Below are 26,484 nucleotides of genomic sequence, written 5' to 3' on the forward strand. Positions count from 1 at the left end.
AGTGTTAGCATCTAATCAGGTGCTATGTGGCCTGGGCCAATGTACTTGCAGCCTCTGTGTCTGGCCGTGACTAGTCCACTTCTTTCTAAGAATTCGAAGCCTGGAGGGGATTCAAGCCTACAGAGGGGGGTGATATATATGAAATAACCTGGGATCTCCCTGATGGACCAATATGTCCTGATTATCAAAGAAGAGGAAAGAAAATGAGACTCTCTCCACTTAACATTGTAGCTTGTGTGTTGATTTTGCAAACATTTATTAGTAAGTGCCTGTGCGGCACTAAATTCCGGTCCAATTCTGGAAAAGGCGGCAAAGATTCAGAGAGAATAGGCAGGACTAATGGGCTCTGCAGTCAGACATCTTTGCGTTAACCGTAAGCTTTATTGCTGTGGAATTTCAGACAGGGCACATTGCCTCTAAGCTTTTCCTCAAGCGAGTATAACGTGGGCGTTGTGGTACCCAGCTCATGATGAGGGCTTGTCACAGGGCCTGGGATAGAGTTAAAGGTTAGTCATGGCCACAGTCACTGCCCACCTCCCTCCAGGGAATTTATAGACAGCTTGTGTGTGAAAGCTCCCAGCACACTGCCTGGCCCTTAGTAATACTCAGAAGAGTCAGACTCCTTATCTCTTAGGATCATTACAGCCTAAGGTGATAAAGGAGGTGGGAACCTGGTGTGGGGGTGACTCAGGAGAAGAGCCTCCAGTCTGCCCAAGAGAATCAGGAAATGTTTCCTAGAGGAGGCCTTCCCTGGACCTGAAAGAAAAAGTAGGGTGTGTCAGATGGAGATAACCAACGGCTTTAATAATCCAGGATATTCTGGGCAGAGGGAAAACATAGACAAAGGACCCAGGGTAGGGAGCTGCTGGGATCCTGGCGCCAGCTCTTTTATACCCAGGAACATGGCCAGTAAATAGGCATTAACTTTGGAAGGGTGTGGGAGGCCACATGGTAAGTGACCTGAGCTCCTCTGGGTGCTGAACTGAGGCTCTCAGGCATTACCCAAGGCCCCACCCCCCACCCCCAACACCATGACAAAGAAAGGTGGTTTATCCCTGGCTCCCTCCCCTAACCAGGATCTCTCCCATCCTTTGCTGTCTTTGGAAACCAGACAGATCTTTGGCCTTGGTGGTTCTCTTCTGGCAGGATCTTGAGCCCTGCATCCTCTGTGACCAAGAGCAAAGCCGTCCTCCAGGGCCTTTTCCTTCTGTGCTCCCCAGAGGAGTGGCACTGTCCTTTTGGTGGTTCAGTATCATTTCACCTTTATACCTTTTAGCTACCCTTGCTTTAAACTGTGCAGAGAAAAAGGGACCTGGGAATGGTTTCAGGCCCAGCTCTATGGCTTACTGGCTATTTATCCTTACAGGACAATCACTGTCCTTCTTCAGGCCTCAGTTTCCCCATCTTGCCAACGATGGAGCAATTTCTAAGGTACTCTAATTTTCTGAGTGTTGTATGGGTGCTGACAGGTGTGCCAGTCAGTAGCCTTCTTAAGCTTACTTGGAAAAATATGTATATACATTGGGATATTTTTTTTGTTCGTTTCTAAATAAATAAGCCTTGTAGGTAAAAGAGAAGGCAGGAGATTAAAGTCCTTAATCTCTCCTCTTGCTAATTAACTGAACAAGAGCAATCATACTGTTGCAAGTTCTGCAGCAGACTGATGGCATTATTGCATTATTGATGTGCAGGGAACATGGGGGACTTCAGCCTACAGCTGTCTGCTCAGCTTCGCTCCTCTTTACTCCGGCTCCCAGGGGACTTAGAGACACTTCAAAGTCCTTCCCTGGGGCCTTGCTCTGAGTGTGCCACTTTAAAGTGAAAAGTGCAAGTGTTAGTCACTCAGTTGTATCCAACTCTTTGCAACGTCATAGACTGTAGCTCACCAGGTTCCTCTGTCCATGGAATTTTCCAGGCAAGAATACTGGAGTGGGTTGCCATTCCCTTCTCCAGGGGAACGTCCCAACCCGGGGATCGGAGCTGGGAGTCACTCTAAAGGTTGGTAATGAATGTGTCTGGTGCCTGAAGGGAGAGTCTCGGCCCTTGGTGATCTGCTGCTCTGGGTTTGGGGGGTCACAGGTGTCACCCTGCCTGCCAGCTTCCTGTGCCCCAAAACCCCAAAGCTAGGGGTCTTCCGTGATCCCAAGGACCTGCTGCCATTGGCACAGACCCAGCCCAACAAGTGAGGATGAGTGGGCCGTGCTCCACAGTGGGCCCAATACTTGTTAAGTTTTGTTTCGTTGTTTTTTCATGGAAAAGTGTGAAACTGTTTTAATGGAATCATCTCGGTTGCTTCTGTCAGTTATAAAAGTAATAGTGCTTGCTAATTCGAACAGTGCAGAGGGTAACAAGAGAAGTCCTCTTGTAACTCTTCCTCCCAGAGGTATCCACTTTTAACAGTTTGGTGCAGGGCCTTACAGATGCCTTTTAGGGAGTGAAAATTAGTGAGTAAATACATGAAGGGAGGAGCAAGCAGGGCCTGAGGGCCACAGTGTAGCCAAGAGACCAGGCGTGCATGCTGAGTCGTGTCTGACTCCTTGCAACCTGTGGACTGTAGCCCACTGGGCTATCCACTATCCACAGGATTCTCCAGGCGAGAACGCTAGAGTAGACTGCCATGCCCTCCTCCAGGGGATCTTCCCGACACAGAGATCGAACTCGCGTCTCTTGTGTTTCCTGCACTGACAGGTGGGTTCTTTATCACTAATGCCACCTGGGAGGCCCAAGAGAGCAGGCCTGTAGTCAAGCCTTCTGAGATCGGGCCCCAGAGATGCGACCCTGGGCACAGGACCTTAAACCCCAGAGCCTCAGCTGCAGCGCAGGTGAAATGGGGAAACCCTTCTGGGGTCACTATCTCCCTTCCCTGTCTGCACACCTCCATTCCTTTCCACCAGCTGAAGGCTTTAAAGCCCACCCGACAAAGTAGATTAATTGCTGTGGCTTCTTTAGAGGCCTACTTCCCCAGAGGCGTCTTTGAGAAAGTACTTTAAATGACAAAGGCAACCCCTCAGGCTCCTGGAGGGTGAAAATGAAGTTTCCTCTGGCAGGAGCTGACTCAGCACCCTCCTCTGGGGGCTGGCCCTTTGGGAGGCAGCCTTCTGGGAGCCAGGCTGTGTGCTCCATGGGCTCCCGGAGGCCCTCTGCCTCCAGCTGCGTCAACTCCTGCCCCAGCTGCGATCCCAGGCCTTGGGCTCCCCAGAACCGAGCTGCTAAAATCCCCATGTAAAGAGCAGGGAGGCCACGTGGGGCATCACAGAACAGGAAAGGAAGCAGCTCTCTTCTGTCATCAAAATCCTAATCCACTCCAGGGATAACCATCTAGAAGTCACTGATAGATACAAAGAAAGATTTCACTAAAATAACAACTCGTCACAGCTGTGGAGCTAAGGAAGTGGTTAGGATTAAGTAGATCTTTGTCCCTATCCCCACAGAAACTTTTCAAAGGAAATATTAAATGTGCCGTCATCTGGTGGCTCAAATGGTAAAGAATCTGCCTGCAATGCAGGAGACCCAGGTTCAGTGCCTAGGTCAGGATGATCCCCCTGGAGAAGGAAATGGCAACCCACTCTAGTATTCTTGCCTGGGAAATCCCATGGATGGAGGAGCCTGGTGAGTTACAGTCCATGGGATTACAAAGAGTCGAACACGACTCAATGACTAACACTTTCGCTTTTTTTCAAAGTCTAAGGTAGAAGGATTTTAAAAGCTCGTTGGTTAATATTTAACAGGGGCAGAAAATATATAGCTCAGGGAAGGCTGTCCGTTTCTCAAAGCTGAGGTGAGACAGGAACAGTGGGAGAATTTACATGTGATGAGCAGCTTTGGTGTGTCGTTTCTTTACATGCGTTATCTTTTTTGAGCTTCTGTTTGTCTCTGTTCAGCAAACTGAGGCTCCAGAGAGGGTCAGGGGCTTGCCCATGGCTTCACTGCTCCTAAAGGGCATGCAGAGACCCATACTCAAGCCTACTTGATTTTCGGGCCTCAATTTTCCTCCTTTACCCCCAATTTTCTTGTGTTGTTTTCAGTACCAGATCCTGTTATTTCCGTGTCTTTTTAGTAGGAAGCTGAAGAAGATAAGGGGAAGTCCACCAAAGAAAAGCTGATTAAAAAAAAAAAAATTACTAGTTGTACTCACCTCACAAACCTTGATGAAGCCTCTAGCATGTGAGAGATGTGTAATCTCGCTGAATCATGGGAACTCATGGAATCTCGCTGAATCTCCCTCTCTATCTTGTGTCATGCCCATCTTTAGTCTCATGGAGGCAACAGCAGGCAATAGAGGTCAAGTAACTTCCCCTAAATCGCACACCTTCTAAGTCGCAGAAGCAGATCTGATTCCCAGGTCTGTTTGAAAGCGGAGTGAAACCGTTCGCTTGTTCTTTGGTGAGGACTATGGGAGTTTCCAAGATGAATCAGGCCAATGATTGAGACACTGAATTTTGCTGCTGTTCCTCGAAAGCCAAGCCCTGGATGCTGGGCGATCCGTGGCCTTTTTTTTTCTTTTTCCCTTTTCCCCCTGCTCCGGGCCTCACCAGATTTCCCAGGCTGGTCCCACTGGTCAACATCACTGATGTTTGGCAGTTTCATTGACTTTCTCAGGTCTTAAACAGCTGGGCTTATTTTGTTTTGACTTCCAATCCGGCGGAGGAGTGTTTATTTTTCTTTCTAAATGAGAAACACTGCTATGTATGTGAGCTCCTTCCAAAAGTGTTTTCTTAAAACACAACAAAAAATTCAACTCAATTTAGAACCTATCCCGATTCCCCTGAGGGAGTCTGCCAGGGTCCTGTTAAGTCAGTTTGTGAAATCACAGAGCAAAATTGTGCCTGTTTCCTACTATGGAGACGTACGCAATGAGGCTTTTGTCTCCTTTCTCTGTGAATTTCACCGAACCTGAGTTAGTTGTTCCATGCCAACTGCAGGTACTTGGGGGTCTGTATGATGCCCAAGACCCAAGGGTTAAGGACATAGGAGCATGTGAAGTTTTCAAGCATTTTTGTTCACCACCAGCTCTCTTGCCTCAAAAGACTCTTGTTGGTAAATAAATTCTTACACCAGCCACGTCAAGAATGTAAGTCCTTAACTCCTAAGAACAAGACAAATTGATTTCTTCCCTCTCTCCTGCCTTCATCCACGATGACATTTGAAATGTTTGTGGATGTTTTCCTGATGAATGAGGGGTAACAGGCACTGACTCTTAAGCACAAATATCCTCTGAAATAGGTATTTAATTCATAGGGTCAAAAATCCCTTGAATGAAGCCCTTGGAGTTGCATTTTAGAATCTAAGAATTTTTAGATTTAAGGAATAAAATTCAGTACACATACTGTGTCTTTCTTAACATTCTGACTGCTGGGCAAGCCCACGGTAATCAAATACCTTGATATTTCTGCAGTCAGACATATGAACAGCTACACTGGTGACATTTAAAAAAAAAAAAAAGGACTCTGAGATCCATGTCTGTTCAGGTCAGGCTTCGCAACCAGAACAGTTTTGATAAAACTTTGTCTTAGAAAAGAAAAACCTCTCAGTCTTAAGAGTTTTGAGTTTTTTTGGAATGGTGGCTTAACGAAGGTGATCCTGAATTGCGCCTTTTCTTAAATGGGTGGAAGGGGTCCCATGATTCAGAAAGGCTCATAACAGACAATCATAGAGATAACCAGAAAACTTAGTAACTAGAAGGGAAGCTACAAGGGAGACCTGGGTTTGATCCCTGGGTTGGGAAGATCCCCTGGAGAAGGAAATGGCTACCCAGTCCAGTATTCTTGCCTAGGAAATCCCACGGACAGAGGAGCCTGGTGGGCTGCAGTCCTTGGGGTCACAAAGAGTCGGGCACAACTGAGCGACTGACACTTACTTACTTAGAAGGCATGATACAGGTGCAGACTGCTGACTGGGCAACTCCACATTTATCTAACATGAGTGCTTGGAAAGACCAAGCCCCTCGAGTGTAGATGTGGGGGTTCAGGAGGCCAGTGCCAGCAGGTTGGCTGACTGGCAGGCCTAGGAATTCAGGAGGTGACAGGCCAACTTCTCTCTTCTCCAAAGTCTAGAACTTGGAGACTCTGAGTAGGAACCTTCCCTGACAGCCCCTTCGGGTGTATGGACACCCCCCGCCCCCACCTTTCTTTGCTGCCTTGCTGTCTTCTATACAAACCCCTCCTTGACAGTCTAGGGACCTGGTTATTCCCAAGTCTGATTTCCAGGTTCAACCACTGATTCCTTGAGGCAGGCCTTGTCTGACGTTGTGTCTGCAGAGCTGAGCATATATAGGTGTTGCAGTCAAAACTAGAAAAAAAAAGTTGATATCCTTTCTTCTCTTTTACCAGCTCCCCTCATCCCACCCCACCCCCCAACACCACACACCCACCCACCCACCCACACACAAGCACCCTGCTAGGAATGATGCAGTGGGCTGCATGGGGGATATAACCGGAGACCCACAGAGAGGATTTGCCCCAGGGCAGAGTCAAGGGTCAGTGTACAGCCCCAGACTCCAGGGCCCTCTCCGCCTCAGCAGGTACTTCCCTCCGCTAGGAAGGCTCTCACTTGCAGCCTCCCTCCAGGGGCGGGCGGCTGTGTCCCCCCACATGGGAGCAGTGGGGACGGCCACACAGGGGTCACTTCCGGTTTTCGTAGGGTCCACAAAGCCCTTTTTCATAGGTTACCTCAGGCCGACTCTGGTGATTCTAATTTAATCGCCACGTTGGCTTTCTTAGGACGTAAGGCTTCTTCCCGACCTTGCAAAATAAACAGGTCACATTCTGAGTTAATGTAACCAAACGTCCTGGGAGAACCAGGGCCCTCTAATTAGTCACTCACGTGACACGATCGCAGACTCTTTGCAGCTCCCTTTCCACATTAAAAGGGACAGAAATAACATTTTTGGTGTCTGGCTTGATTAGACATAGGAATTCCTAGACCACCCCTCAAGGAAGGCACGGTAGCCCTGCGTCTGGGCTATTTCCACCTGGAAACTAAACCTGGATTGTGTCCCTGTGGGAATGTTTGTGGCTTGCTCCCTGGGACCCTCGTGGACACCAGGCCACATCTTCAGGCATCTCCCGACAGTTTGGGGCACAGACTATTGAAGAGGCGCCAGGAGGAAAGCTAAGGAGAGCTTGGGAGAGTAGTGTGTCTCACGCTTTGGTAACCCTGGCACTCCCCAGGCGCGTTCACATCCACCATCTCCCGGGGCCCAGAGCTCACGGCATGAGGTTGGCCGAATGTGGAGAACCACCAGGCCAGAGGGAGGGCAGAAGCTGGGCTACCCCTCTGACTGTGCAGCTTTGGGCCAGTTTTAGATCTGCCCTCAGCTGGTTGATCCACACTCCGAGGCCCGCCGCCATCCACAGAAGCTGAGTTTTCCAGCTGTAACTGCTCCTGAAATAAGCCTCCTGGTAATCTCGCCTGAGTCGTCCGGGAAACCTGCTTGGGGAGACGTGTGCGCCTTGGGACAGCAGCCCTGCCTTCTGAGCCCAACTCTGCATCCGACCTGTGGCGTGACCCCCACCTGCCCGGTCCTTTGATTCCTTGGCTGTCTCGTCGGGGCGGTGGGAGGACTTGGTTAGATCAGCATTCCCCAGGCTGGTTCCTTTGTATGTCACTATCAGAGTCTGTGCTAGAGCAGGGCCCACCTCCATGCCATTTCCTTGCCTTTAAACTGCCTCCTTTCTTGAACTTTTTCTTAAGCTAAGTGAATCTATTTTTAAAAGGAAATTGTATATTACTGCGGCAATTTACTTGCCATAAATAGAGGGTAGCTGTAAAAAATAAATACTGTGGTGGTAAGATAAAGCCCGCTGTAGAACGCCCAGCAGAGATTTGCTTCTCTTTGTTAAAGAGGGACATTGGCAAGTGTTAGGTGTTAAAAACCTACCAGTACCAAACAGAGACTTCCTCCTCCTCATCAGAAGCTTTCAAGACGATGGAGGCTATCCTACATGAGAGCAAATAGCTCACTCATTCACCACTTAAAACCATGTCCGTGGGACCCATGGTTCCGTGGCTTTTTCTAGAACTCTGGGTAGGCTTTCAATGCTATACCCCACGGCCTGCTCACCTTGAGAGTAAATATCTCTTGCTGTTCCCAAAACCCCCTGTCCTTCCCCTTCCTAAGTGTGGTCTTTCCTAAGCGAGCTGTTCCCACCTTCCCCTCCTGCCCTCTGCCTCTGTCCTCAGGTCTGAACTGGGTGGTTTGCACTCAACTGGATTCCCCGTTACTGGTTAACAGCTCCCAGCTTAGACCAGGAACCCAAGTGGCTTCCGCTTCTCCCCTGCCTCTTCTTTCCCTTCTCCTCCCTCTTCTTCTGAACTGTCATTGTTGATATAGGTGTTTGAGATCGAATGACTTAAAAAACATTCCCTCTGCTTTAAATGGCCTAAAAGGACTGAAGCCGGAAGGAAAACAGAAATGGCGCCATATGGAGCCATGGGACAGAGAGGCTGTGGGGGCCTGCAGGTCCTTCGTGTGCTGTGTGCCCTTGGGAAGCATGCCCAGCCACTCTGGGTCTCAGCCCCCTGATCTGTAAAAATGGATATTGGCTTTAATAGTACTTTACAGAATTGTTGTGTCTGTGGGAAACTATGAGCAAGCCTTCTAACATAGTGATTGCTGCATAAGAGATGCGCAATGAATGTTCATGTCCTCACTCCCTTCTCCAGAACCCAGAAGGTTTTGGCAGAAGTCTCTGGAAGGAAGGCAGATTCCTACACTCTCACCACCCCTCCCAGGCCCGGAAGAAGTACAACAGTGAACAGCTCTGTCCTGGAGGCCTGAGCTTTAATCCCCCTCCCCCTCCTGGATGATTTGCAGAGATTTAGGGTGGGAGAGTGAGCCCGAGGCACCAGCTAAACAAACATAGCATGGGGTCCTAGGAACAGAGCCCCCACCCTCTGTGTGGGGCTCCCTGCACTGCTGCCGTTTCCCCAGAGTTCCTGGAACCACGTGTGATACTCGGGACCAGATCAAACACAGTGATGCCTTTTCCTTCTGGTCAGTGGGCCTCCTCCTCTTCTTCCCCTCTCCCCTAGTTGAAAGGAGAAGGAAATGCCTGGTAATTCATTTACACTTCACTCCCTCTCTCCTGAACGGATCGTATTTCTGCAAATAACTCTGGGAAGCTGTTGCACCAGCTAACAATAATACATATATTTGTACTTCCAGAAACCCCTTTTTGGTTACCACAGCAGAGGCTGTGGGAGCATCTATGCCTGATAGGAGCCTGCCCCTGTTAACTGTGTGACCCCCCTTCTCGCTCAGTTGTCCATCTGTAAAGCAGGCATATGGATAGCAGTCTGGGGTTGATGCAACCGTGAGACGGGATAATATCTGAGACACTGAGCTTACAGGGGATGCTGAGTGTTGACTGGTCTCCCCTTCTAATCTGGGGCAAAGAATGAAATTTGTTTCCAGTCGGTGAGAAGGGTTTCTGATCAGAATTGCTGTTGTGATCACTTCCCTGCTGTCGTGGGCTTCCTAGGTGGTGCTGGTGGTGAAGAACCCGCCTGTCAATGCAAGAGACTTAAGAGATGCAGGTTCAGTCCCTGGGTTGGGAAGACCCCCTGGAGGAGGCCATGGCAACCCATTCCAGTACTCTTGCCTGGAGAATCCCATGGACAGAGGAGCCTGGTGGGCTGCAGTCCATGGGGTCGCAAGGAGTCAGACACAACTGAAGCGACTTCATGTGCACACACGCACGTGCTGTCAACCGGAGAATAAGCAAAGGATGGAAGCTGAGAAAATACTTGCTAGTTTTGCAAGATCCTGCTCCCCTTTGCCACAGTATTTACGACTATGTCCTCTCTCCTCTGGACCACTGCAGTAGCATCCTCGGTGGTCTCCTCCCTGCCTCCCATCTCTTCCTGTAATCCATCTCTACTGTCCCAGGGAGATCTTTCCAGAGTGCCTGCAGGAACTCTTCTTGTTTCCCACCCTGGGGACTCAGGATCCATTTCCTCAGATGGAGCCGAAAGACCCTTCTTCACAGAGGCCCTCCTGCCCTCTCAAGCAGCATGCTTCTGTGGTCCTACTAGGGACCTACGACCGCAGCACACTAAAATGGCTTTTAAGGGGACAGAGGACAATCCTGGCCTCAGGACAGGGCCTGTGATGAATAGCTGACCGTCTTGGGAGCAAAGCCTTCAGAACACAACTCATTGATTTAGAGGGAAAGCCGCTGAAGCTCTTTCTGATTTGGAATGATATGGGAAGAAATGAAGCACGTTTGCCCTTTAGAACCAATTCAGTTCAGCAAATTACTATTAAAGACCTACTGTGTGCCGGGGCCCAGGGTGAATAGAAAGCATCGGCTTATCCATTGGATATTGAGGAAAGAGGTGCACATCTGAGCAACTCCGCCCTAAAACAGGCATCAGTGAGGGCAGCAAGGCAGGGGGCAGGGTGCCAGGGTGTGGGGCTGCAGAGCTTTCATGCAGACTGGGAGGCTCAGAGGCTCATCCTGGAGAAAGAGGGGAACTCTCAAAGAGCTCTGCCCAGAAGCGAGCTGTAGTTTGATGGCTCTTTAGGCCTGCAATGGACTGAATTGTGTCCCCTCCCCCAAATTCATAAGCCCTAACCCACCATGTGGCCGTATTGAGGACAGGTCCTGTAGGGAGGTGACTGAGCTTCTATGAGATCTTAAGGGCAGAGCCCTGATCTGAAGAAACTGGTGTCCTTATAAAGGAGGAAGAGGCACCAGAGCGTGCTCACTGTCTCTCCCCTCAGACATCCGTTCGTTCATTCATTCATCCATCCATCCAGCAGACTTTTCCCAGGCACGTGCTGTGCGTGGGGTCCTGTGCTGGGGAGTTCTGACCAGACCTGTTCTGTTTCTTCCGTGTGTGGCCACGGGGTAGGGGACAGAGGAGGGGGGCTGCACTGGGCCGTGGTGGAGGGTGAGGCTGGCTTCTTCTCAAGCTAAGGCCCCGTGCCCCGCTACCCGCCTTCCCACTATCAGGGAGCAGCCTCTTTATGAGACTCAATTTTCCTGGGGTGTGAGGTGGGCGTGGAGTGAGCGGCATGGACTGAAGGCGGGTGTGCTGCTCTGCACACCTCTCATTCAGAGCCCATCACGGGGGTGGCCATGGCAGGCGCAGCCTCAGGAACCAGAACGGGCCCGACACGCCTTGGGATTGGGCGACAGAGGACCGAAGCCCGTGACTGTGCGCCTGCAGGGCGCCGGTTGCAGTGCTAGCTGCTCCTCCTGCCCCTCGCTCCCGAATCCGGCCGTCCGACTGACGGGCTCTGGAAGAGCGTAGGCTTGAATGTTGACTCCGCCACGGCCAGCTGAGATGTGTAGCGCATGGTGAACCTCTCTAGTTTTCCTCATGTGTAAAACAGGAGTCATAACAGAATCTACTTCGTAGTGTTGTTAGAATTCAGTATGAAATCATGTATGCAAAGCACTTAGCAAAGTGCTAGGTTATTATAAAGTCTTAAATGAAAGAAAATGTGTAAATGGAAATCACTGTTGCTGTGATCCTTATTGTCCTGGTTATTATTTCATGGAATATGGCCTCAGAAAGGCTCGGTCCCCTGCCCAAGGCCACACAGGTAGGTAGGAAGGGGCATCCTGCATCCCGAAGCAGGAATGCCTGGCCCAGCCATCCTCTTCCCCCCAGGCTGCCCCTCCTCCCTGACAGCCATCACCCCTCTTTCCTGACAATCCCCAGAGTCTTGGGAAACCTCCCCAAGAGATCAGACATTTCTTTCGCCCTCACCTTCCCACACCCCACCTCCCACCCCCCGCTCCAAGCAGAAGGCTGCAGACACATTTTGGCAGCAGTCCCTGACCCCTGGCCAGAACATCCCAGAATGGAAACTGCTGAGTTGCACTCCTGCTCTTAGCTCTTTTAGGATGCCCCTGTTGGGCCCCTGCATGGGTGACAAGATGATGCATGAGGTCCGGCTAAGAAGCTTATTTGTCTGAGCTGGTGATGGCTGTTGTCCTGAGTTGGGTTAATGATAAGGGGCAGTGGCCCTTTAAAGCCTGGACAATGGGCAAGCTTCTCAGGTCACCGAATCACTCAGCAAATGGCCCGAGTCCCTCGGAGCACGGAGGCCTCAGCCCCCCTCCTCTGGGCTAACCCTACTCTTCGTCTCGTGATGAAGCCACCCCCACTTAGCAGGGAGCAACTCTCGCAATAATGGGGGAGAAAGACTCAAAGAGCATTCGAGTGACAAAGGACTTCAGAGGAGGAAGCTGAGACGGAGACGGGACAAGAGATCATTTAAATCTGGCTTCCCACTCGCCCTGTGCCTTCCCAGCTCTGCACCCCCGGACGCATCGAGCCCACAGTGACTAGATGGTTTGCCCAGCAACCCTTACACCCCTGAAACCTAACACTACAGATTAGAGCTCAGGTGTCTTAGGGAAGCAGTCAGGACCTCTGAGAATCTACCCCTTTCCCTCCTTCTTGACCCTCTCTCACCCTCCCCAGAGCTCTGACTGCAGTAGGTTCATCAGGTCCCTTCACACCCTCCTTCAACCAAAGCAGCTTCCTTTTATCAGATGCCTACATTTGCCTCTGAGCAAGATCCTCTTACCTAGACATGTGTGGATGTGAGAGTTGGACCACGAAGAAGGCTGAGCACCGAAGAACTGCTACTTGTGGAACTGTGGTGTTAGAGAATACTGTCGAGGGTCCCTTGGACAGCAGGGAGATCAAACCATTCAATTCCAAAGGAAATCAACCCTGAATATTTATTGGAAGGACTGATGCTGAAGCTGAAACTCTAGTGCTTCGGCCACCTGATGCAAAGAGCCAACTCTTTGGAAAAGACCCTCATGCTGGGAAAGATTGAAGGCAAAAGGAGAAGGGGGTGGCAGAGGATGAGATGGTTAGATAGCATCATTGACTCAGTGGGCATGAATTTGAGCAAACTCTGGGAGATAGTGAACAGAAAAGTATGAAAAATACTGATTGAAATCAACCCTTTCCTGAGAGGAGTTTGGGGGAGCATGAAAACATGTGTATGTATGGCTGAGTCATTTTGCTCTACTTCTGAAACTTTTACCACATCGTTACCTGCCTATACCCCAATACAAAATAGAAAGTTAAAACAATCCACCCCTTCCTGTGTGAAGGGATGCAGAGCTGGACTTGAAGCCAGGTTTTCTGATTCCCAGTTCTGACTTTCTCGCAGTGTTTGGGCTCACTGATGCACACGACAGAGATTTCTTAAACACCTGCTGCGTGCCTAACACTGAAGTAGGTCCCGGACTATGGCCCAAGTAATATGAAGGCCCTGCCCTCTAGGAGGGGCCCAAGTACTAACATCTGGTCTGATGGAAGCGTGAGACCTGCCCGCTGACTTTGGCATCTCGATGGCCCCTGGTGAGCTTGGTGAAGGCATTTTTAGGGCGCAGAGGAGGTTGGATGGGAGTTCAGAGGGCAGAAACAGCTCAGATACCTGATTCTAAGAGATTGGTCTTTGTGTCACAGATTGCTTACAAAGAAAAATTTACAGTGAGGAGATTAGGAATCATCACCTTAACAAGTGACCAAACTTCATTATTATAAAGCAGCAAGAAGTGCATTCCACCACGCATGAGATGCACTTGCCTGAAACATTTACACTGAGTCTATTTCTGAGAAAGCAACACATCCAATTCTCTGGCCAACTGATGCGAACAGCCAGCTCATGGAAAAAGACCCTGATGCCGGGGAAGACCGAAGGCAGGAGGAGAGAGAGCAGCAGAGGATGAGAAGGCTGGATGGTTAGCACCGATTCAGTGGACGTGAACTTGGGTCAACTCCAGGAGATGGTAAAGGACAGGGGAGCCCAGAACGCTGCAGTCCATGGAGTCACAAAGAGCTGGACACAACTTAGCTACTGAACAACAACAACAACACATCCAGAATATAGGACAGACAGTCCGAGGGGCAACTGGCCTGGACTTACAAAAAGGTTAATATCATGGGGGAAAAAAGGGATAGAAACAGCTGAGGTGGGTGGGATGTTCCTCTAGATTAAAAGAGACACACGAAAAAGGTAACAGCCAGATGTAACACGTGAATCTTGACTGGACCCTAAGTTTTTTTTTTTAAGACTGTAAAGATGTTTGGGGAAGAATTGGGGAATTTTTAAAATATGGTATATGTGTGTGCTAGGTGATACTGTGGTGCAATTGTTCATTTTCTTAGTTGTGATCATGATGTTGTGGTTATATGGGAGAATATTCCCAGGAGATTCATGCTGCTGGAAAGCATCTTGATCTGTGCAACTTTCAAATGATCAAAAAAATTTATGTAGAGAGAGAACACCCCATGGCAGTAACAATGGCAGATATAGGTAAAGAGTTTTTGGATGTTTTTTGTCCTATTATTTTGACTTTTCTTTAGGGTTTAAAGTTAATCAAAATAAAAAGTGGAAGAGATTTAACTTGGATTGGAGATGACACAACAACAGCTGAATTTTTGGGAAGGATTCTTAGGATGGGTGAGTCGTGGGCACTCTTTGCAGCAAGATCCCTCACACACTTTTGGGAATACAAAAGTGTATTCTTTTCAGAATACAGACACCCTCTGAACGTTTATAGAGAATTGATAGTCTAGCAGTTGTGATAAAACAGGCCCTTCCTGGGCGTGGAGGGGACTTCAGCGAGGCGCTGGAGCCAGTAATGGGAACCACATTGGCAGGAGAGCATGGGGCCACACCCCAGAGCCAGCCCTTCTGTGCTGAGGCAAGACAACTGGAAGGAATTATGTGCCTTCATACTTGTTAAACTGCCTTGGCAGCAGACGTGGTTCTGGTAACCTGAGCTTTACAGCGGCACCGCCATAGTTAAAGCTGGGCCCGCCTTATCCCTGCACCCTCTCTGTCAGAGGTTTATAGCTAAAGCATAAAACAATTCAACATGAGTTGAAACGTGAAAAACTCCTCCAGATTGCAAAGGCCAACTCTTCTGTTTAAATTTTTCTAAGGAGGCAGCATTTGGGAATAAAACCTTCTCCATCTCCTTCTGCTTTTTCAGCCCTTGGCCAGACTCACACATGCTCCACCCTGCACCCCGCTTTCCACCTCCTACAATCCAATCAAACGCAGAAGCTGCTGAATCCTGTGGTTAGGAGGGTTCTGCTGTGGCCAGGCGGTCCTGAATTTCTGAGTCTGAGCCCTGAGGCTGTGTGGCCTTGGGCAAGTTGGTTCCCCTCTCTGGGCTTCAGCCTCTCGGTTCTTTATCAATTCAGTTCAGTCACTCAGTCGTGTCCGACTCTTTGCAACCCCATGAATCGCAGCATGCCAGGCCTCCCTGTCTATCACCAACTCCCGGAGTTCACTCAGACTCACATCCATCGAATCGGTGATGCCATCCAGCCATCTCATCCTCTGTCATCCCCTTCTTCTCCTGCCCCCAATCCCTCCTAGCATCAGAGTCTTTTCCAATGAGTCAACTCTTTGCATGAGGTGGCCAAAGTGCTTTAGCATCATTCCTTCCAAAGAAATCCCAGGGCTGATCTCCTTCAGAATGGACTGGTTGGATCTCCTTGCAGTCCAAGGGACTCTCAAGAGTCTTCTCCAACACCACAGTTCAAAAGCATCAATTCTTCGGTGCTTAGCCTTCTTCACAGTCCAACTCTCACATCCATACATGACCATTGGAAAAACCATAGCCTTGACTAGATGGACCTTAGTCGTCAAAGTAATGTCTCTGCTTTTCAATATGCTGTCTAGGTTGGTCATAACTTTTCTTCCAAGGAGTAAGCGTCTTTTAATTTCATGGCTGCAGTCACCATCTGCAGTGATTCTGGAGCCCAAAAAAATAAAGTCTGACACAGTTTCCACTGTTTCCCCATCTATTTCCCATGAAGTGATGGGGCCAGATGCCATGATCTTCGTTTTCTGAATGTTGAGCTTTAAGCCAACTTTTTCACTCTCCTCTTTCACTTTCATCAAGAGGCTTTTTAGTTCCTCTTCACTTTCTGCCATAAGGGTGGTGTCATCTGCATATCTGAGGTTATTGATATTTCTCCCAGCAATCTTGATTCCAGCTTGTGTTTCTTCCAGCCCAGCGTTTTTCATGATGTACTCTGCATATAAGTTAAATAAGCAAGGTGACAATATATAGCCTTGACGTACTCATTTATTACAGGGTTGCCCAGCCCATCTAGGTGTGTGGTCATTGAGTGCATGGAGCCTGTACACACAGTAGGTGCTTCTGTAAATATGGTCTTACTGATTATGTCAGAATGTGTCAAATGTATAGAGATCTGTAGTGAATCATTGTCTTATTTTGATCATGAAGAAAAATGCATCCAAAATTACTCTTGTTTTTATCCAAAAGGTAGCCAAAGTACAGTTCTTCATGGAAGAGAAATCACATGGAGGGTCACAGGAAAAGAATTTTATTTTATCCTCTTATTAAGAGTTTTTGGTAAAAAGGTAGATAGGCTTTGAAGTCAGGCCGAGGGTCAAATCCCAGGGGCAGAGTGACCAAGGCCAATTAGAAGTCCATTCTGAGCCTCCGTCACTTTATCTGTGCAGTGAGGTGAAATAACACCAACCTAGCAGGGTGAGTCGGGGAAGGCAATGGCACCCCACTCCAGTACTCTTGCCTGGGAAATCCCATGGACGGGGGAGCCTGGTGGGCTGCCGTCTATGGGGTCGCACAGAGTTGGACATGACTGAAGCGACTTGCAGCAGCAGCAGGGTGAGTGATGAACCAGCATGCGTTACAGAACGCTCTTAGCCCAGCACGTAGCAAATAACAAGCATTCAATGAACAGACACACAATCAGTACTGAATCTGAGACGACCAGGAAGACCCCTGATACCCAAACCTGCCTCTCAAATGTTGTTCTTTTGTGTCAGGAATGACAGACTAGGGTCAGACAGCTGACATCAAAAGCTCTGCCCTGCAGACCTTCCAATGGATGATAAAACGCACTGTGATCTCTGCTCTTTTGAAGTTGTCCGTCGGCCTGACCCTTCAAGCTACTGGGGGTTTGTTGGGGACGAGAGGACACTAAGGATGTGAAGAAACTTCAGTTTGTTATTTCAGAGAACCTTCAGATAGGGCAAGCTGAGTCCTGGGTTCCCAGGCTATATGGTCAGACAAGGGGGACAACCTTCCTTGGCCTGTTCTTTTGACCAACAGAGCTGGAGATGGGCCCAGCATCAGGTTCTTTGTTTTTTTTGTTGTTGTTTCTGCCTGAATCAGGATGCAGAGCGCCGGACTGCTTCAGCATGTTCATCTGAGTCACTGTGCTGTCAGCCCGTTCATCCCAAGCACGTTTTTACTTCCAGCCCCAGCTCTGCCATGTGACACTGAAAAGTCCCATTAGCTCCTTGGTCCTCACTATCCTTATCTCTGAAGGAAGGGGGAAAAAAAAAACCCTGCAGTGCTGGTCTCTGCAGCCTGTCACGTGGCTTCTAGGAGATAAGGCACGTGGAAGCCTGTATATGAAGGCAACACCAGGAGCATGCTTTCCAGCCAGGGGGGTCACTAGGCATTTCCCTGTAAAGCTAAATGAAAACAGAGGATTTATTTTTTTTTTTTACTAAAATAACTTGGTAAATAGACTACTTAGTGAATGGGAACATTGCAAGTACAGGCAAGGAGATAAAGAAAATTAATATTTCCTTCCCATCTGTTGCCCTTAATTTATTTGGCTTTAGCATCTAGACCCTTGCCTGCATTTTTCCACACTGAAGTAGCACACCTGGATCGACAAGAACTGCAAGGAGGTCATCTGCACAAATCACTAAAGATCTAGATATTTTTCTCTACTTAAAACATCATGGTTTTCAAATATGCCTTGAAAATCACCATGCCTCTGGACAGGTGAGAATTTATGACAGGCAATTAAATGATGTGTATTTGCCAAATGTGTGTTTTTCTTGCTGCAGCAGAGGAAGTCATATATAAAAAGGGCAGATGAGGGTAGGAAGGGGTGGGACTTGCTTCCTGCTTCTTTGTTGGATGGGTTGAATGAGTCCCGCCTCTGCATCCCTTGGGATAAGGGCCTGCTGCTCATGCCGTCCCCAAGCCCTCACCCCCATACTGGGGTCCCTTTCCTTTTTTCCCTCCCTCTTTCAAGAGTCAGGGTCCTTCTCGGATTGGAAACTTCAGAAAATGCCTCTCCTAGGAATAAAAAAGTGCCTTGAAATTGGGGTGCAAAGTCACCCGTGTCCTTGGGGTCTCCCACCCAAGCTTAGGGGCTGCTGGCTGGGAACTGGGAACAGCTGAGTGTTTGTCCTCTGAAAGGTACACCTTTCATACGGATCTTTAGCCAAGGTCCCTTTTGGGGGCCTAGCAGCAGATGCAGATTTCTGGGGTGGGAAGGGTCTGTCCTCAAGACTCTCACAGGTTCTTGCGCCATCTCTTGAGGGAAGAGCTTCCTTGGGTTTGAGAGTCTGCTCAGAACTCCCCGGGCACCCGGAAGGCCCCATGCACCTTCAACCTTACAGAGATTCTCTCGGGAAAACACAGGCTTTGGGGTCAGCCAGTACAGGCCTCACGTCACGGCTTCTCCAGTTTGTAGCTAGATAGCACTGGATGGTCTGTGTCCCTCTCTGACCTTTATCTTTTGCATAATAGGGGTGATAGTTCTTATATCAGGGAGCGGGCATGTAGTTGGCAGGACTGAGTCAGGTACTGTTCGTGGAAAGATGAACAGGCACCGTGGCGCATGGAAACACAAGAACGAGATGGTCCTTCCTTCCACCCATGGGCTTCCAGAAGATCAGCTGCCCTGAGTCCTGCCCACAGAGCTTGTCCTCATGGACAAATAAGGGATCTGAGAAGGGGACGCAGATCAGCCTTTGCATTAGAGCAGCACCAGCAGGCAGGGCCGGCTGCCCATCACTTCACCCCAGGGGTGCGTGCGAGTGTGCTGAGTCACTTCAGTCGTGTCTGACTCTTAGCCCACCAGGCTCCCCTGTCCATGGGGTTCTCTAGGCAAGAATACGGAGTGGGTTGCCATGCCCTCCTCCAGGGGATCTTCCCGACCCAGGTATCAAACCCACGTCTCTTACGTCTCCTGTGTTGGCAGGCAGGCTCTTTACCACTAGTGCCACCAGGCTGGTGGTGGTGTTCAGTCGCTAAGCATGTCCAGCTCTTTGTGACCCCATGGGCTGCAGCACAGGAGACTTCCTGTCCTTCACTATTTCCCAGAGCTTGCTCAAACTCATGTCCGTTGAGTCGGTGATGCCACCCAACCATCTCATCCTCTGTCGTCCCCTTCTCCTGCTCTCAGTCTTTCCCAGCATCAGGCTCTTTTCCAGTGAGTCAGCTCTTCCCATCATGTGGCCAAAGTATTGGAGCTTCAGCTTCAGCATCAGTCCTTCCAATAAATATTCAGAACTGATTTCCTTCAGGATTGACTGGTTGGACCTCCTTACAGTCCAAGGGACTCTCCAGAGTCTTCTCCAACACCACAGTTCAAAAGCATCAATTCTTTGGCGGTCAGCCTTCTTTATAGTCCAACTCTCATATCCATATATGAGTACTGGAAAAACCATAGCTTTGACTATATGAACCTTTGTCAGCAAAATGATGTCCCTGCTTTTTAATATGCTGTCTAGGTTGGTCATGGCTTTTCCCTAGCCCAGGGTTAATCCCATGCTTGTCCATGTTTAAAAGATCTCATTACTCCTGCTTGGAATGGGAACAACGACCTCACAGGATTGTGCTGGAGACCTACTGAGACCACGTGTACATTAGTGTCAGCACAGTGCAGGCACCGTAGTAGACGCTCAGGAAATGTTGCGTCTTACAATACGAAATCTGGTTCCGGACAGGCCAAGAATGCAGTCTGTGTTCTGTCGGAGTCAGCTCCCTGCGCACTTCAGGGACAGCTTTGTGAGGTGAGAGTGAGTCAGGGCAGCCGCGGCCTGCGGGGAGAGCCTGCTCTGGATCGTGCGACACGCTGGGGTGGGTGCCAAGAGCCAGAGCCGAGTGGTCCATCTTCTCCTGGCTGCCCTGCCCCAGCACCTGCTTTGGGGGTAGGGGGGTCCTAGCTAGAGCCCTGCTAGGGCTCACCTTCCTGCCCCCCAGCCGTGAGGCCAGGCTGCTTTCAAGTCGTGTCCCAGTGGGTGTTGCCAAGCCCTGAACAGAACAGTCTAGCTCACCCTCCACTCCTGGCAACTTGATCAAGCGTCTTAGGCAGGTCTCCTGGCCTTGGCATGTGGGCCCACCTGCCAGCCCCCCGGTGTGCCACTTGCCTGCTCCTCAAACACGCCTGGCCCCTCTCACGGCCCTGCATTTTCCTGCAGGAGCGCCTTTGCCAGGCACACGTGGTGCTGAGCGCTTTCACATGTCTTGTCTCTCTTAATCATCGCAGCAATTCTGAGGCGGGTATAGAATGCAGCGTTATGCCCTTTTCACAGGTGAGGCGACTGAGGCTCAGAGCGATCAAGCAGCTTGTCTCTGGTTGGGCGGCGAGCTCAGGGAAAGCCCCCAGGGGTAGGGGGCAAGAGCTCCGTGGCTCCCCTGGCTGGAGGGGCCACGCCTGCCCTGGCACCCCCAGGGCAGGCTGTGCGTTCACTCTCACTTGACAAAGTGAGGCACTTTGTCGGGATCTTTCGGGAGCTCTTCGGCAGAGGGGCTCAGGGCTCCGATGAAAACAGCTTGAGGCTTTAACAGACAGTGGCTTGAGGGTGCTATTTCTGGTGCTGGGCCCTGAGAGAGAAGAGAAAGCAGCTGTAGAGATGAGGGTAAGTGCTTGGCTTGTCAGAAAGGTAATCCCCCCACACCTGGGCCCTGGAAACACAATCCAGGGCCCTGAGATGCACTTTCATCTGTCACCAGGCGTCCCCAGGGTGACCTGCCCCACGGTATCCAAGCTGGTGGGGCTCAAGTTACAGGGCCGGTTCTCAGGGCCCTTGAGTCCCAACAATGCCTGTTTGTCCTTTGGAACTGCCATCTCCAGGGAGGAATGTTAATGGGACCTACAGTGGAGAGGGGATGGAAGGGAGAGAAGGTTGACTTCAGCCTGAGCCCACTCTCAGGTCAGCCTCTTGAGTGAGCTCATCCAAGCATGTTTCCTTCCAAGAGACACTCAAAGCAGCCCCTGGAAAGAGGATTCACCCTCTGCCTTTTCTCTTAAGGGAGTGTGGGGACAAGGGTAGGGTGGGTGTCTGTTTAATCTGGGCCTTAGTCTACCCCTTAGCACAGCTTGCAACTAACTGAGAAATGCTTTCAAAAACAGGAAAACTGGAAACAGCTTGGATGTCCAAGAATAGAAAGTCAGTGAAATAGCATGCATTATCTTCCGTTCATATGATAAAGTTTTAGGTGGCTCATGGAAATCGTTTTCAGATAATATTTAAAGATCTGAAACACTTGTAGTATAACATTAAATGGAACAAACTTGGATAGAAAACTGTATATACAGTCTGAACCTAATTTGATATGGAAATGTTTACATATGTATAAGAAAAGACATAGAAGGAAATAGACCAAGGAGTGTTAACGGTGGTTATTTCTAAGTGTTCTGGTTGTGATAGAGCTTTTTTTTTCTTTGTACTTTTCTCCTTTATATATACATTTTCTAGTGAAAATGTTACTTTTTTATTATTTTTAAATTTATTTATGTTTCTGGTTGTGCTCAGTCCTCGTTGCTGCACCTGGGCTCTCCCTAGGTGTGAGAGCGGGGGTAACTCTCAAGTTGCGATGCTTCTCACTGTGGTGGCTTCTCGTGTTACGCAGCACCGGCTGTAGGCGCTTGGGCTTCAGAGCTGTGACACGTGGGCTCAGTAGTTGCAGCACACCAGCTTAGTTGCTCCACCGCTTGTGGGATCTTCCCGGACTGGGGATGGAACCCGTGTCCCCTGCATTGTTAGAAGGATTCTTATCCACTCTACCTCCAGAGAAGTCCTGAAAATGTTATTTTAGAATCAAAATAAATTTCTTTCACTCCTAGTTTATTGCCAACATTGTGCTAGGTGCTGGGGATAAGAGACTCAGAGGAACTGAGCCCCTGCCCTTTATGAGTTCATAGTAGCTCATGGGCATAAAAATATATAAGCAGGTTTTTAAAAATATTTTTTAACATCAGCAACAGCAGCGATTTATAGTGACACATTTGTTAAGTGCTATGGAATGTTCTAAATTCTTCATGTATGTTTACACTTAAACCTCGCAGCTCCACAAAGCATGTAGTTATTGACCCATTTTCCTGACAGTCCAGGCTGCTATGGGAACAGAGAGGTTAATTCTGTCTTGGGAGTGGCCAGGAAGGCTGCAGTCAAGAGTTGGTACTTGTGCTGACTCCTACAGCACGCATGCCCGTTCTCCAGGCAGGCAGAGCAGGGAAAGGTTTTCAGGTACAGAGAACACCACCAACAGAGGCCCAAGGCAGGGAGGAGCACAACCTTGTTATGAAGTGGCCAACACCAAGCGCCGTCCTCCCCAAAGAGGGGCTGGAGAGGCCTTTAGGGCCACCGTGTGAACGGCATAGGAGATGGTGCTGAAAAGTCTGGGCGTGAGTCCACTCGGCAGCGGTGAGCCATGAAGGAGTCCTGACATGGTCAGCTCTGTGCTGGAGAAAGATGGTGCCGGCTTCTTCAAGCCCGTGGAAAGCTCCACCAGGGAGAGCAGAGAGAGCACTGCTCCTCCGGAGACCAGGGTTGCAGGAAAATGCATCTCCATTCCAGCCAAGGCATCAGAGGAGGAGAACGGAAACGGTGGCGGTGAGGAGCCCACCAAGTGTGTGACTTCCTTCACCCTTATCTGCTTGTAGACAGTCGCTGCAGCCATGTGGACTCCAGCCCTAGGAGGAGAGGTGTATGTGTACAGAGGTGTATTAGCTATCTAGACAGGGGGAAGGTGTTACTACCGGAAGGGAGACATGGGAATTCCAAATGGACTTTTAGTTTTGAATGCACTTTCTGTGCTTAATTAGCCCCAAACACTTCTGTCTCTGCCATAAAATCAAGGGAAAGTCTTGTGTGGCAATACTATGAGTACTTATTCCAAGCTCAGCGGGATCTGCGTATATTGCAGAAGTCCCCAAAGCCCTCACCAGAGAGCTGACAAAGTGCTGAAAGCTGGGGAACTCCTTGTTCCCTTTGCCGGGGCTTTAGCTAACACAGGGATCGCCACACAACGATCTGCTTGCAACAGAATGATGTTTCATCAAGACTGTCTCTTACCCTAACATCATCTTTCCTATGGAAATACCCCTTTTTCAATGAAGCATTGATTAGCAGGTTCTGTTATTTTTGTTTTTGACTTTTTGAAAAACTTTATTATGAAATACAAAAGTCTGGGAACAACTGAGCCTTTGTGCCTTATTGATCTATACTTAGTGTCAGGTTTTGGGAGAGATGCAAAGTTGAACCAGACGCTTGAAGACACCATCACAAGTGGTAACCCAAGGCAGGAAGTGATGAGTAGCATTTAGAAAAAGCTGGATGTTATCATAGGGGAGATGCTGGGGGGAAGTACACAGGAACCCTGTTCTGTTTTCACAACTTGTAGGTAAATCTAAAATTACTTAAAAAAAATAAGTTTTTTAAAAAGGCTAGTACTGAAAGTGAATGATCAGGGGGCCAGTAGGTAGGTAATAGAAAAAAGTCACCTGGGTTTGTCACTTAAACCTGCATACGAGAGAGTCTTGACCATCAAGCTAGGAGTTCACACAATTCTGTAGGTAGTGTGGAGCCACAGAAGGTTTTTGATTAAGGCTAAGCAGGAATCCCTCAGAAGAAATGGAGTAGCCATCATGGTCAACAAAAGAGTCCAAAATGCAGTACTTGGATGCAATCTCAAAAACGACACAATAATCTCTGTTCATCTCCAAGGCAAACCATTCAATATCACAGTAATCCAAGTCTATGCCCCAACCAGTAACGCTGAAGAAGCTGAAGTTGAATGGTTTTATGAAGACCTACAAGACCTTTTAGAACTAACACCCAAAAAAGATGTCCGTTTCATTATAGGCGACTGGAATGCAAAAGTAGGAAGTCAAGAAACACATGGAGTAACAGGCAGATTTGGCCTTGGAATGTGGAATGAAGCAGGGCAAAGGCTAATAGAGTTTTGCCAAGAAAATGCACTGGTCATAGCAAACATCCTCTTCCAATAACACAAGAGAAGACTCTATACATGGACATCACCAGATGGTCAACACCAAAATCAGATTGATTATATTCTTTGCAGCCAAAGATGGAGAAGCTCTATACAGTCAACAAAAACAAGACCAGGAGTTGACTGTGCCTCAGATCATGAACTCCTTATTACCAAATTCAGACTCAAATTGAAGAAAGTAGGGAAAACCACTAGACCATTCAGGTATGACCTAAATCAAATCCCTTATGATTATACAGTGGAAGTGAGAAATAGATTTAAGGGTCTAGATCTGATAGACAGAGTGCCTGATGAACTATGGAATGAGGTTCGTGACATTGTACAGGAGATAGGGATCAAGACCATCCCCATGGAAAAGAAATGCAAAGAGGCAAAATGGCTGTCTGGGCAGGGCTTACAAATAGCTGTGAAAAGAAGAGAGGTGAAAAGCAAAGGAGAAAAGGAAAGATATAAGCATCTGAATGCAGAGTTCCAAAGAATAGCAAGAAGAGATAAGAAAGCCTTCTTCAGCAATCAATGCAAAGAAATAGAGGAAAACAACAGAATGGGAAAGACTAGAGATCTCTTCAAGAAAATTAGAGATACCAAGGGAACATTTCATGCAAAGATGGGCTCGATAAAGGACAGAAATGGTCTGGACCTAACAGAAGCAGAAGATATTAAGAAGAGGTGGCAAGAATACATGGAAGAACTGTACAAAAAAGATCTTCATGACCCAGATAATCACGATGATGTGATCACTAATCTAGAGCCAGACATCTTGGAATGTGAAGTCAAGTGGGCCTTAGGAAGCATCACTCGGAACAAAGCTAGTGGAGGTGATGGAATTCCAGTTGAGCTATTTCAAATCCTGAAAGATGATGCTGTGAAAGTGCTGCACTCAATATGCCAGCAAGTTTGGAAAACTCAGCAGTGGCCGCAGGACTGGAAAGGGTCCGTTTTCATTCCAATTCCAAAGAAAGGCAATGCCAAAGAATGCTCAAACTACCGCACAATTGCAGTCATCTCACATGCTAGTAAAGTATTGCTCAAAATTCTCCAAGCCAGGCTTCACCAATACATGAAGCGTGAACTTCCTGATGTTCAGGCTGGTTTTAGAAAAGGCAGAGGAACCAGAGATCAAATTGTCAACATCCGCTGGATCATGGAAAAAGCAAGAGAGTTCCAGAAAAACATCTATTTCTGCTTTATTGACTATGCCAAAGCCTTTGACTGTGTGGATCACGAGAAACTGTGGAAAATTCTGAAAGAGATGAGAATACCAGACCACCTGACCTGTCTCTTGAGAAATCTGTATGCAGGTAAGGAAGCAACAGTTAGAAGTGGACATGGAACAACAGACTGCTTCCAAATAGGAAAAGGAGGACGTCAAGGCTGTATATTGTCACCCTGCTTATTTAACTTATATGCAGAGTATATCATGAGAAACGCTGGACTTGAAGAAACACAAGCTGGAATCAAGATTGCCGGGAGAAATATCAACAACCTCAGATATGCAGATGACACCACCCTTATGGCAGAAAGTGAAGAGGAGCTAAAAAGCCTCTTGATGAAAGTGAAAGAGGAGAGTGAAAAAGTTGGCTTAAAGCTCAACATTCAGAAAACAAAGATCATGGCGTCCAGTCCCATCACTTCATGGGAAATAGATGGGGAAACAGTGGAAACAATGTCAGACTTTATTTTGGGGGGCTCCAGAATCACTGCAGATGGTGACTGCAGCCATGTAATTAAAAGACGCTTACTCCTTGGAAGAAAAGTTATGACCAACCTAGATAGCATATTCAAAAGCAGAGACATTACTTTGCTGACTAAGGTCCGTCTAGTCAAAGCTATGGTTTCTCCTGTGGTCATGTATGGATGTGAGAGTTGGACTGTGAAGAAGGCTGAGCACCGAAGAATTGATGCTTTTGAACTGTGGTGTTGGAGAAGACTCTTGAGAGTCCCTTGGACTACAAGGAGATCCAACCAGTCCATTCTGAAGGAGATCAACCCTGGGATTTCTTTGGAAGGAATGATGCTGAAGCTGAAACTCCAGTACTTTGGCCGCCTCATGCAAAGAGTTGACTCATTGGAAAAGACTCTGATGCTGGGAAGGATTGGGGGCAGGAGGAGAAGGGGACGACAGAGGATGAGATGGCTGGATGGCATCACAGACTCGATGAACATGAGTCTGAGTGAACTCCGGGAGTTGGTGATGGACAGGGAGGCCTGGCGTGCTGTGATTCATGGGGTCACAAAGAGTCGGACACGACTGAGTGACTGAACTGAACTAAGCACCTGATAATCAGAGACTGACCAATTGTAAAGAAGTGAGCCTGGAAGCAGTTGAAATAACCCAGGTGGGAGAGGACCATCTTTAAATGTGTCCTGCGAGTGTCTAAATCACAGGTAAAGAATCCACCTGTCAGTGCAGGAGACACAAGAGATGTGGGTTCAGTCCCTGGGTTAG

General features: G+C 48.6%; 1 protein-coding gene across 1 annotated transcript in view; it reads left to right on the plus strand.

Moving 5' to 3' along the window:
* TENM4 (teneurin transmembrane protein 4) overlaps positions 1–26,484 on the plus strand; it is a 682,188-nt gene that overhangs the window by 353,764 nt on the left and 301,940 nt on the right. The window lies entirely within an intron of this gene.

This window comes from Capra hircus, chromosome 29 (genome assembly GCF_001704415.2).
Source record: "Capra hircus breed San Clemente chromosome 29, ASM170441v1, whole genome shotgun sequence".
Taxonomy (NCBI): domain Eukaryota; kingdom Metazoa; phylum Chordata; class Mammalia; order Artiodactyla; family Bovidae; genus Capra; species Capra hircus.